The sequence below is a fragment of the Chinchilla lanigera genome, unplaced genomic scaffold (assembly GCF_000276665.1).
Source record: "Chinchilla lanigera isolate Chin_1 unplaced genomic scaffold, ChiLan1.0 scaffold00093, whole genome shotgun sequence".
NCBI lineage: Eukaryota > Metazoa > Chordata > Mammalia > Rodentia > Chinchillidae > Chinchilla > Chinchilla lanigera.
In genome coordinates, this window is record NW_004955494.1 from 6233004 (window position 1) to 6243468 (window position 10465).

Genomic DNA, 10465 nt, shown 5'->3' on the forward strand with positions numbered 1-10465 from the left:
GAGCAATATGCAGTGTATTAATCATTGTTGCCCTTCTATTATCTTGTTTTGAAATTTTGTTTTTTTCTCTCTAAAATAATTTTTTTAATTAAAAAAAAGAAATCTCTGGATCAACACAAGGTCAAGAATTGCAAGGAGGAGGAAGACTGTTCCCCACCTCTTCCCCTAGAGGCCTTTACTGCCTTTCTGCCTGAGACACCATTCTCACCACTCAAAGTTGTTCCTACTGAGCTAAATCTATTGGAAGAGAAAGTAGGTAAATATCTTGAAGACATAGGGGTAGGCAGAGAGTTCATGAACAAAAACCAAACTGCACCTGAAATACTGCAAGGAATCAACAACTGGGATCTCACCCTACTGAAAAGTTTCTGCACATCTAAAGAAATCACCAGCAGAGTAAAAAGAAAACCCACAAACTTGGAAAAAATTTTAGCTGATTGTCCCTCAGACAAAGGCCTTCTATCTAGAACATATAAAGAATTTAAAAACATCAGCCCCCACAAATTTAAAGACCCAGTCCAAATATGGGCAGCTGAGATGAATACACACTTTTCAGATAAAGAAATACAAATGGCGAATAAATTCTTGAGAAAATGTTCAGCATCATTAGTCATTCAAGAAATGCAAATTACAACACTGAAATTTCATCTCACCCCAGTAAGAATGGCTATCAGTAAGAAATCAACCAATAACAAATGCTGGTGAGGCTGTGGAGAAATAGGAACTCTTCTCCACTGTGGGTCGGAATGCAGACTGGTCAAACTACTGTGGAAATCAGTTTGGAGATTCCTCAACAAACTAGGTCTATAGGTCCCATTCAACCCAGCTATTCCCCTTCTGGATATTTTCCCAGAAGATCTGGAAACAACATATCACAGCAATATATGTGCCCCCATGCTCATAGCAGTGCAATTTGTAACTGCTAAATAATGGAAGCAACCTAAATGTCCATCCTCTGAGGATTGGATAAAAAAAATGTGGTACTTTTATATAATGGAATATTACTCAGCTATAAAGAAAGATAAAGAATATATATAAAGAAAGATAAACTCGAGGCTTTTATAGGTAAATGGTCACAGCTAGAGACCATACTCACAAGTGAAATAAATCACACCTGCATGTGTAAGCATCATATTGTCTCACTAATGTAAGACCTGAAAAAGCAAATAAAAACTAGGAAGTATGATAGACATTGTGAAATGAAAGGAAAATGCTCAAAAGTAAAGGGCAACTGAGGTGTGGGAAAAAAGAAGGGAAAGAAGGGGAAATTATGTAAGTATGTATATACAGGATAGCTAACATAGTTGTACTACTGTCTTCTATTGTCCTACAGAAAGGAACAGTTAATGATTACTTGTTTGATCAATCTTGTATGTCTCTATTTGTTTTCCTGAGAAACCACTTTGAAGATATCAATAAGTAATACAACAACCATGGTTAATTTCCCAAAACTTTGTCTGTAAGTCTGTTTTGTTTGTATTGTTCTTATGTTATTTCATAAATGGATGTTTGTCTGTTAATATGTTTTCCTTCTTTCATTCTTTAAAAAAATTTAAGAAAGAGTAAGTATATTACCAAAATTCCAATTATTCTAATGTTTTCATGGTGATGCTTAAATAATTTATTTCTTTATAGAAAGGTAAAAAGACAAAACTATTAAGAAATAATGATAGATATAGTCATTCTATCATCTTCTTGAATTTTCCTAATAGTGTATATGAATGTCCTTGCTGATGCACACAAGAAAATCAGATTCACTGTCAGGGTTATATAAAACATAGAGTTGTAAGAGCAGTTTTAAACTGAGAATGAGTCAACTTTGAGCAGACAAAACCAGTACATTTTTATTTTACCCATTTGCTAGAAAATAGACAAACATGAGGTTATTGTGAGATTGTGCTACAAATCGACATCCACTTACTAAGTTATGGTTAAGCATGGTTACATTAGTGAATCTGCAAATCGTTAAGATATACCATATTCACAGAATGAAAGAATTCATATTGCTAAAATATCATACTTCCTAAAGTTAGATTCAGTGTAACCTCTATCAAATCTCTAATGACAACTTTCACAGAAATAGAAAAGCATCATCAAAAAATTTACATGGAACGACAAAGGTCTCCAAATAGCTAAAGCACTCTTCATCAAAGATGATAAGAGCAAAGTCATCAATCACACTACCTGATTTTGAATTCTATTATATTGGTATATTGATCAAATATTATGACATGATCATAAAAACAGGCAAATATGCCAATGAAACAAAATAAACAACACAGAAATAAATCTATGCATCTGTAGTTAAATTTCAGTAGGGGTGCCAAAATACAATGGGAACAAGACTGCCTCTTTGATAACTGATGCTGGTAAATACATGCATATACATGCAGAAGGGTTAAATTGGGCATTCTCCCACCATATATAAAAATCAAGTCAAATGGATTAAATAGTTAGATATAATGTCACAAATTGAAAAACTGCTTAAAGAAAATGTACCAAAAATTTCAGACTGTTGGTTTGGGCAACAATTATTTTGGCTATGTCTTGACAGCACACACACACAAAGGTAAAATAAACAAATGGAATTACCCCAAACTAAAAGGTTTCTCCACAGGAAAGGAAACAGTCATCAGGCTGCACAGACAACCTGTGGCATGAGAGAAAGAATTTGCAAATAATACATCTAATTAGGTGCTAATATTCAAAATATATAGAGAATTCAAACAATTCAATCTTGAGAAAGCAAATAACTCAAAAATGAGCAAAGAACTTGCTTAGATGTTTCTCTAAAAAAAAAACCATAAAAATAGCCAACAGGACTATGAAAAAATTTCAATATTACTAATTATCAGGGAAATGCAAATTAAAATCTCAGTGAGATATCACTTCACACTCATTAGAAAGGTTCTTTTAAGAAAGACTAAAGATAAATGTTGCCCCAGCTATGGAGAGGGGAGAACACTTATATATCATTGGTGAGGATGTAAGTTACCATAGTTGTATACAAAGCACTGTGAGATTTTCTCAAAAATTGAAGGTGGAATCACCATATGATTCTGCACCCTCCCTACTGAGTACATACCCAAAGGATATTAAATCAGTGTGTTAAAGAGATATATGCAGTCCCATTTTCATTGCAGTGTTAACCACAATAGCCAAGATAATGCAATGAACATAAGTTTCCAAACAGATAAATGGGTAATGTCCCATATATAGTATGAAAATACTCAGCTTAAGGATAGAAAAAGAAGTCCTATTATTTTGGATAACAGAGATGAATGTAGAGAAACTTGTGCTAAAATAAATAAGTGAGGAACTGAAAGAAACACCACATGATTTCCCTTGTATGTGGAATCTTAAAAAGCCAAATTCATGGAAATACAGAGTACAACGGTGGTTATCAATGGCTGGAAGAGGATGTGTTTGGGAAGATACTGGACACAAAATTTAGTGGGTAGGAAGAATATGTTCGGGAAATAATTGTATGGCGTGCTAACTACAGTTGAAACAATATGATACACTTAAACCTTGGTAAGAGAACAGAGTTTGAGTGTTCTTACCACAAAAATAAATATTTAAGGTATCTGTGACAGTTAAATTTGATTGTCAGTTTGGCTTGACAATCACCTAGGGAAATAGTAAAGTACACATCTGTGTGTATACGGGGGTGTCCTGGATGTGTGACCTTGGGGAGTGTACTTGTATCTGAGCCTTTCCTCTCTGGAGCTCTTCTCCTGTACTCTACTTCCGGCCACCATGAAGAAAGCAGGTTTGTTCCACTGTACTCTTCCATCGTGAAGTTTCTGCCCTGGATCCAACCAACCATGAACTTAAACCTCTGAAACTGTGAGCAGTATTAAATCTCACTTTCTTTGACATGCATATGTCAGCTATTTTGCCCCAGAAATAAGAAAGAGAACCAATACAGTTTAGTCACTGAACAATGTATATATCTATCAAAACATCACGTTGTACACCATCAATATATCGTCAATTAAAAACAAATGATAATAAAACTTTAAAATACAATCCATGATGTCCATTTTGTGAGACACTAACAATATAAACTACCTGTAGTATCTGACTCTCTTACCTGATGCAGAATAAGGATCTGACATATCTTAGTTGCACATGAGATAATTCAGATGAAGACAAATATGGAGAGGGGACAAGTGAATATTATATTTCTATGACAGAAACATTTGTTCATTATATTGTCACTTAATTACTGAAGTCTAGTCATCTGAATAGACTCCTCCACTCATCCCTCCACCTGCACCGTTCTCTGAAGAAATAACGTGGAACCCATAACTGCCTGGTCTCGACACATTGCTTACTCCTCTCTTCCTACCAGTCCGCCTTAGTCAGCTTGAAACCAATCATCATAAGCTTTATTGGCCTAGTTTTACTTGTGTTTTCTTAGTCATTGAGAGGAAGGTCACAATTCCCACATTATCCTTGAACATCCAGCTCTAATTCCCTAGGTGAACTCCTTATGTCCACCTCTCACCTCTTCCCAAGTCCTAAAACCCTTTGAAATTCATAGACCACCACCAGCAAACGTCCAAAGATGTGCCACTATTTCTTTAGCTTTCTTTTCTACTGAAGCTAAATTTTCCTAGAATCCCTAACAATTGATGACTTTACTTTTTACTCCCTCACTCTCTATGCCCAGGACAGGGTATTTCTCACTCTGCTACACTATGTTTCTTTCTTCCCTAGGAAATAAAAACAAAACAAAAAAAATGAATCTCCTGTATATAAACTATACCACTAACATACCACTTTGTTATTACTACCAATCAAGAAATCACTGATACATATTCCTTGATTATTTTTAGCTTCTGTCACTTTCTGCAATTATTTTTAGTGGCTTAAATTTTCACATAAATAATTATCCCCCTCCCCTAGACTCTTAATTCCTAAATTCTCTGGAGACAATTTCTCACCCTACCATAGCCATAACCCAAAACTATAATCCTTCTTCAGAACTCATTTTTATGTATCCTGTTCTTCATCCACCAGCTACCATCTTTCTAGATCCTTTGCTCTAGTGGCTTAGCTTTTATAATCTTCAACCTCATCACTGTGTATAAGCCATACATCTTGTCTCCTTTTCACACCACTTTATTTTCCTCAGTCTTTAATTCTTCATCTAACTAGTTTAGATTAAAATCACTCTCATATTCACCTCAAGTCTTTTGTCCTTTTCTTGTTTCCACATGCTTGTTTAAATGCATTTTTTTAATATTCTGTAGGTGACAAATGGTTAGAGAAAAATCATCCACACTGACTGGTTTCATATTCAACCAACACTAAGATAACAATCTTTTAACGTTTGACCCCAAAAACAATTTCGTAAGCTATCATCTTTGCAACCCTCTTATACCTCCTCACCTAGATTTATGCCCAGTTGATGACTTTGCTACCCTCTAATCAAGAAAATAGAAAAAATCAAAGAGGATTTTCAATTTTCCACTGCACAGCTATTCACCGAACTGTTATTTAAGCTTTGCTTTCCTTCTTGTTATGGTGGTTGAAGCATCTAAAACCCTATCTAAGAATTGTAACACCAGGGTATGGGCCTTAAAGGGCTGTTATGAGGCCTCAAGGAAAAGCTGAGGCCCATACTAATCAACTAAAAACTGGTATGTTGTTTCATGGTCATGAAGTCTATCATTTTGACATAAATAAAAAATAAAGTAAAACTCAGTTCAAACTTGTACTCATTTCTGTAACGATTATCAAAACACTCATTCTACTCATGATGAAACATTCTTGAATAGAAATTTTATAACATTGTGTTATAAACCCATCTCTGACTTCTGAGACTCTTTCCCTTCACAATCCTACCCATTAATACTATTATTTTCCATTTCTGTGAAGCAAAATTCTCCTGGACTTCTCTGCTTACATTTTCTTTTTCTCCTCTGGATAATTCTTCCTTCTTTTTAATAATGTCGGCTGTTATATCACTCAGTAATAGCTGGCAGGAAGCAAATGAGAAACTGAAACTGCATAGTTTAAGGGAGATTTTCAAAGACATGGGTGAGTGTTAGAAGGAAATGTAATGTACAATAACCCAGAGTTACTGAGATGGAAGAGTTACCTCAAATCCTGGGTTCAAGGTTCAAGAGTACTAACAAGCTAGAAAGTACTCTGTGGGGAGGGTCACCTACAGGGACAGAAAACTCATTCCAACTTTTGGATCTCTTGTTGGTACTTCTCACTGACAAAATCCAACCAAAAGCCCTGGACAAGGAAGTCTGCTGGCGAAGTTTCTTTAAAGTCATTTTCCCAATACATAGAATGAGAAAGAGAAAAGTAGAGCTGGATCGTGTTAAACACCATCATTGGTAATTGCAATCTCTTAAATCAGTTAAGTACTTTACCCAGATGATTCTCAGCTCAATCAAAATACTCAGGTCAGGGAGATAGCATTAGCATATTAAAGAAAGTAGAGCTTTCAGTTTCTATTGCAAAAAACATAATATGTGCAATCAGATTTTCATTCCAGGTAAATTCCAGGGAGGATTTTTAAAATTTTTTCAGGCTAAAAGTTAGTCATGACTATGTTCATAAATTTTTTCAGACAGCATAGCTAATGGGACATAAGAATCTTTATTAAAAATAAACCCTTATTCTTTGTATCAAGAGCACAAACTCAGTGGGTTTCTGAAATAGAATGACAGCTCCCTCTGTTCCTTTGCTCCTTCCAACCTTGCTCTGTCCCTATTCCCATTCCAGGTCACTGTTTGGCATACTAATGCCAAGCCTGCTTTCACCCAAAGTGCCTGCTTCGTATGCTGTCATACATAGAGTGTCGGTTGGCTCTCAGCCAGTGGAATTAAATGAAATGGTTTTCTGTCAGACTGAATGCTAATTATGTCTTCATGCCAAAGCTAGGTCTGCATAATGACATCATTTGCAAGTAGGTTGGAAGATGAAGTGCAAATAGAGTTTGCTCTGATATTTATAGATGTAAACAAAGTAGTGCTGTGCTGTTCAATCTACCTGTTTGTGTCAGTTTTGTTTTATTTTATTTTGGAGATTTGGCTTTGAAATACCAATGTCTCAGGATGACATTATGGATGAAGTAAATTTCTCATTGTCTAAATCTATTTTTTTCACATTTTAAGGCTCTAAATCCACAACTCAGTCCCATAGGGCAGGCTTCGGACACTCATTATTTGTATTGTCAGAGGACTGAAATTCCCTCCACATCATTTACATATGTCTGGCATGACTATCTGGAAGTCTAGGCAATATAGATTTTACTCTAAATACTGTCTCATGATGTACATGAATTATATGATCATCCCACCCATATCCCATCAGTTCTAATATATAGTCTACTCTTTAATTATCTGCACCTTAGGCTCAACAGCCTGTCAGAAATAATAATTACTTTCACCCTTTGAAGGAGGCTTACTTATCTTGCAACATTTACTCCGCTCAATTAGCCAAATGACTAGCAAATCCATGCTATGATAGTAATGAGAATAATCCCACTCAGACTGTGATTTTCCTATCAGTTGGCATTTTAACAATGTCTTCCTATAAGGGTAACTTTACTCATGGAAATAAAAAGCCTAGGTAGGAAGAGAATAATGTTAGAGAAGTCTATTGGGAATAAAAGTTTGCACTAGTGGGACACAGGTGGTGTATGTGTAATGTCTATGTAATTCAACATCTGCATAACAGAGTCCTCTGGAGTTTAAGGCATCTTGACAAGTGTATGAGGCACTGAAAGACTAGCATGTGAATCCTCTGACCCAGCATCTTACAATTTTATAGAATCATGGGAGAAGCATCAGGCCGGCTGTCAGACATCATTTTTAAGTCAATATGTGTTAATAACTAGGTTGTGATCTTGGCAAACCATTTATCATAGTGGACAGTACATGGTGGGAATATAATAGACACTCATAGGTATACCATGACTCCAAAATGATTGTTTCCTCTTAGGATACAATATATTCATATTGAAATAATACTTTTAAACTCTAGAAATATACAGTTATATAGCAGTTTTTCCTATTTCTATAAAACATGGCCTATATCCCTCATTATTACAATGTGTTCCCCTGATGTTTTTGTTTTGTTTTGTTTTTCGTTTCATATTTGAGTGGCAGTAAGATTTTACAAACTCAAGATACTGCAGATTCTTTCAAACTTCAATATTTGGCTTACAATTGCAGAATCCTTTTTCTAAATATGTGATATATATGGCTTGGCATCCAATAAGTATCCTTTATTGGACCCATATTTATGTTTAACTGAATGGAAGTTTATGTTCTTTTCCACTACACGCATCATGAGCAAGCAAAAGGTACAGAAGACAAGCAAATGTCATCAATGTTCAAAGCTGTGGAATTTACAGTTGGAGCACTCTGACATCTAGACCGGTGCCCCAGGCAGTACAGCTACAATGCACTGTTCAGGGACTCTTATGTCACAAAATTTTTCCTTGGGTTTGATTTTACCAAATATCTAGAGGGATTCCAGGCAATCCCTCCAAGAGTTTAAAAGTCTCTAACCTTTCAAGTTTATGTTCAGGGGTTGAGATATCAACTTCCCAAGACTCATAGCTGTGTTGATTAATAATCTATCATGACAGTGATCTCTGGGAGGATTTTAATTATACCAGTCAGTATTTACTGTGTACTAGGTTTGGTATAATGCCATTTTTTCTTTAGAGTTTTGTCTTATTAGGTTCTCTGTATTTCCTGACAAATAAATCAGAGCTGACACTTTCAGCAACTGTCAATGAAGATGGTATATACTATTGTATTTTATTCTGAAGCCCAGGATATAAAGTGATTTTAAAAAATTATAGTAACATATAAAGACGAATGACAAACAAATAGGAAGTCAGATAAAATGAAAAATTGCTCATTATCAAAACTACTGAAAAAATAGCTCTTGGTTTCCAATATTTCAGACACAACAAATACAGAAAATAAATTCAACATAAGAAAAATTATTTTCTGAACTTTTATGGGGTTTGATATTTCACTTATGTTTAGTATGTGAACTCTGTGTGGAAACATGTTTACTACTTGAATACAAAAGTAATTTATGACAGTATTTAAGTACAAATAAAATATTAGAATATTTTATAAATTATGAACATAGCCAAGAATATGAAGGAGACAGTAGGTTTCTTATTGCTTGAATTTTGGTAAGCTATTTTGTTCCATGACCACATGGCACAGTGTTATAGAAGGAAATTTCATGTGAAAGAGTGTCACTGGATCTTAGAGAAAAGAGTGAAATAAACCAGGACCAAACACATCTTACCCAAATGCAGAATATCTTGGATATAATTCTGAAATATGGGAATCAATACTGATTTTTATTGTTCATTAACTTCCTTTTTAGTCAGTACCTCCTAGAACCCAGTAGATAGCCAGAGGAAAACTGACTGTGATAAGGCTCTTTAAATTGAGTTGAAATCTAACTCTATTCAGCTTCTCTTTACTATTCCAAGCTACATAGGCTTCAGAAGTACTCAGGAAGAAACGATTCCTTTTGAACTATCAGCCTCCCCAGCTATTGTTTTCCTGTGGACATTCTCTTGTGCATTGTTTAAAAAATTGGGCTTTAAAGCCAAGTAGAGTTCTAAAATTCTGTGTTCACAGCACAATAGCATTTGCTTTTGGGTAAATCACTTAAATACTTAGGGTATATTTCTTTAGTTTTAAATGAGGAAACACATCTACCTAACCAGGTTATGGTCAACAATGAGAAATGGTGACAGAAATTATGTGAATTGAGGATAATTAACAAGCATTATACTTGGTGTATAATATGCCATCAATAAATTTTCCTCTGAGTCTTTTCATCCCCTAATAGCTGACATTATCCTTATATTCTAGATTTATTATTATTATAAATTATTATTATTATTATACTACAAATAATTAGGTTCATTATAATTCTAAATTCTATAGGACACTGAATATTTTATAGATGAAACAGATATTTGTAACAGCTCTTTTCAACCCTAGATGATTTTACACCTCTTTTTCAAACACTGGTTTTGTAAATTTCTCCTTAGTATACTCAAAGTATATCAATAGAAAATTGGAATCCTACAAGACTAATTTCAAAAAATCAATGTAATATCAATGAAATATAAATGATACTTTTTAAAAGCTAATATACATGACTATAATATATATTTTAATATAAGATGATTCATAAATATCATAAATATATTTTTAAAATTTTTATTGCAATAAGAGACCCAATGTCATTAATGCTCCTCAAAATACTTTCCCTCACTTTGATCACACTTTTCTCATCTTTCTCACCAGTTTCTTTTTTTTTTTTTTTTATTTTAAGGATAAAAGGGGGGAAACATTAATAGACATACAACATTTTACAACATATCACAAGCACAATACAGACAATACAGAGTTACAAACAAAGTGGTAGGGAATTAACAATGGTGGTT